Source organism: Ciconia boyciana, chromosome 14, assembly GCF_034638445.1.
Source record: "Ciconia boyciana chromosome 14, ASM3463844v1, whole genome shotgun sequence".
In the NCBI taxonomy this organism is placed as follows: Eukaryota; Metazoa; Chordata; class Aves; order Ciconiiformes; family Ciconiidae; genus Ciconia; species Ciconia boyciana.
The window spans coordinates 16,533,298-16,536,783 of record NC_132947.1 but is presented as its reverse complement, the minus strand read 5'-3'; positions in this window follow the sequence as shown (position 1 = coordinate 16,536,783).

Below are 3,486 nucleotides of genomic sequence, written 5' to 3'. Positions count from 1 at the left end.
ACCACCCAGCCCCTCGCTCCCCCTCCCCCCCCCCGGCGGGATGGGGGAGAGAATCGGAAGAGCAAAAGTAAGAAAACTCGTGGGTTGAGATAAGAACAGGTTAATAATTGGAACAAAATAATCATAATGATAATAAATTGTAATGAGAAGGAAAACAACAAGAGAATGAGACAGGAACAAAACCCAGGGGAAACAAACAAGCAGTGATGCAGCCGCTCACCCCCCACCCACCGACGCCCAGCCAGGCCCCGAGCAGCGATCGCTGCCCCCCGGCCAACTCCCCCCAGTTTCTGTACTGAGCATGACGCCCTATGGGGTGGAATAGCCCTTTGGCCAGCTTGGATCAACTATCCTGGCTGTGCCCCCTCCCAGGTCTTGTGCGCCCGGCAGAGCATGGGGAGCTGAAAAGTCCTTGACCAGTGTAAACACCACTTAGCAACAGCCAAAACATCAGCGTGTTATCAATATTATTCTCATACTAAAAGCCAAACTGCAGCACTCTACCAGCTGCTAGGAAGAAAATTAACTCTGTCCCAGCCGAAACCAGGGCAGCGGGGCAAGAGAGTGGGGTTTTTTTCCTTCCTTCCTTCCTTCCTTCCTTCCACACTTCAGCACAAAAAGCGCTGGTACTCTCCCGAGATGCTTTGCTTTCCACTTTGTTGCTGCCACAGCCAGCCTGAGGGACAGCTTGGTTGTTCTCAAAAGGGCCTTAGTACCAAGCTCCAGCCCTGTCAAAGACGGAGGCATCGGATGGGACGGGAGGATGTCGAACCGAGTGAAAACTGCTCTCTACCAGCAGCTTGGCCTTGGTATCAAGCCCTTTCCAGCTAACCGATCTGGGCACAGCCAGCGTCTCTCGGGTGCCCTTCAGAGGCCCGGGGCCGTTGGCAGGGGGGGTGAGAAGAGGGCGAGGCGGCAGCGAGGCCCTTCGGGCCCCGGAGGAGACCGGGAGCCCCAGCCCCTCCCCGCCAGCCCCCTCGGCCGGCTTCGAGCCGCGCTGCCCGGCGGGCCGGGGCCTTCCCCAAGACCCGGGAAGACTTTCGGGTCAAGACGTGCGGGGGCGCGCTGGGTGAGCGGGCGGGGTGAGGGCGGCCGGGGGCCGGCGGGCGGGCCGGCGCTCGGCGGCGCTCGGCGGCGGCTCGGGGCGGTGGCGGGCGGGCTGAGGCGGGGCTGAGGGGGAGCTGAGGCGGGGCCGAGGCGGGGCTGAGGGGGAGCTGAGGCGGGGCCGAGGCGGGGCCGGGGCGGGGCCGAGGCGGGGCCGGGGCGGGGCTGAGGGGGAGCTGAGGCGGGGCCGAGGCGGGGCTGAGGCGGGGCTGAGGCGGGGCCGAGGCGGGGCGAGGGGGAGCTGAGGCGGGGCCGAGGGGGAGCTGAGGCGGGGCCGAGGCGTGGCTGAGGCGGGGCCGAGGGGGAGCCGAGGCGGGGCCGAGGGGGAGCCGAGGCGGGGCTGAGGCGGGGCCGAGGCGCGGCTGAGGCGGGGCCGAGGGGGAGCTGAGGCGGGGCCGAGGCGGGGCTGGGGCGGGGCCGAGGGGGAGCTGAGGCGGGGCCGAGGGGGAGCTGAGGCGGGGCCGAGGCGGGGCCGAGGGGGAGCTGAGGCGGGGCCGAGGCGGGGCGGGCGGGCGCGACCGTCGGGGCTGGCGGCGGTTCTCGGCTCCCCGGCAGTGACGGCTGTCAGCGGGCTCATCATGGGGCTGCTTTTCTTCTTGGAGCTGCAGTACTACCTCACCAAGGAGGTGCCTGGTGCTTCCGAGTGCTGCGCTGCTGCTTGGGCCACGGACAGGGAGGAGTTGGTGATCCCGTGTGGTTACGCAGGGATTCCAGCCAGGCCCGCTGGGCGCTTAAACCAGCGCTTCCAGTCAGGCAGTCTTGTTTTTCTAGATTATAAATGAAGCTAAAGAGTAAATCCACTTGCACTCCTGTGCGGTGGTGCGCTTTGTCAGAGACCTCGGTGATACTGAAAAAGCCGGCACAGAGTTCCTTGGGACTCGAGGTTTGACCGTAGTGTTGTTGACAAACTGCAGAGTCTCCTTCGGAAGTTACTTGAGAAGGGAGGGCTTTTCTGTGGTTTTTGTACTTACGTTCTGACTGTAATGCCAATGCCGCGCGATAGCCTTTCTCCGAAATGTTGAAAATCGGAAGGATTACCTTTTAACCAAATTCAACATAAAGTTGCAGGATGAAGCGATGGAAGCGATTGTGCAAGTCTTACTGGGCATTACTGCTGTGCACGTTATCCGACTGCCCACTAATCTTCCCTGCCTCTTGTTCCCTTGTAGTCATTCCTTTGGGTAATGCATTGGGCTCTAAATGTAGCGAATCTGGCTTCTTTCTGGCCACCCAAGTAGAGTTAATTCCTCCTTCTTCCCATTTTTATGTCCACTAAAATAATTTGCATAGAAGGGTTATTATCAACATCAGTATGTAACTATGGCTTTCCACATGACCGCCTGCGAGGATCAGGGGAAATTCATACGTCTTTTAGGACAACATCTGCTTCCATTGTGACCCTTCCTTCCTGTTGCTGATCTCTGGAGCTTAGCAGGCTCTGTGCTTTCCGTGCCTGCAGCAGTCCTTGCCTCCTCAGCCGCAGGACTTAGGTTCTATTGCCTTCCTACTGCCCTTCGCTCTGTTACCTGGCGCTCTCAGCCTCTCTCTCAGCTTACGCCCAATTGCCAACTGCCTGTTCTTTCCACCTGCCCTACTAGTCCGATTTACCTGCCCATTCTCTTGCTGCTCTTTCACCTCCTGCCTGAGCTGCTCTAGCTGCTGCCAGGCTTCTCTTAGCTCTCCCTGAGTTTGCAGTAGCGTCTCTCATAAAGCAGCCTTCTCACTCTCCTTTTCCAGCGGGACCTGCACAGCAATAGAGAGAAGACAGCTTTAAGCTTCCCATAGAGAATTAGCGTGACAAGACTCAAAGACCGATGGGCTCACACGTGCCCAAAGCACTGTGCTGCTGGTCTCCTAGGTCCTCATCTGCCCACTTGGAGGCACAGGTTCCTAAGTGAGACTGGCTTCAGGATGAACATGCTCCATCCCCGGTCCATCCGTGATTGACTCTCCAACAAACTCTTAGTCATCTAACAGGAAAAGGTGTGGCATTTCTCAAGTGTCTCGCCTTGCTGGGGAGGGTACGTGTCCCTCGTCTTCTGCTGTGTCCTGTTTGTCTTTCAGTAGCGACTCTTGCGCCTAGTTAGCAGTTGAGATGTCTGTGTTTATCGCTTACCTGGCCGTGTTGAAAGCATGCAGGACCAAGCGTTACCTGATTACGAACCGTGAAGCCGGACTTCAGTGAAAGTGCTCAAAACCTTCCCCTACCCTCACCCCTGGCGAGGCAAGAGGAGTAACAGTACCGCCACTCACCAAGGCAATGGCTTTGCTCGATGTTTGGTCTAGCCAAGGTCTAGAACAAGGTCTACACCAAGGGGTGGGTGTGACGGTTCACTCAGCTCCTGCTCACGTTTTGGCTAACCCAGCTCATGCTAAGGCCTG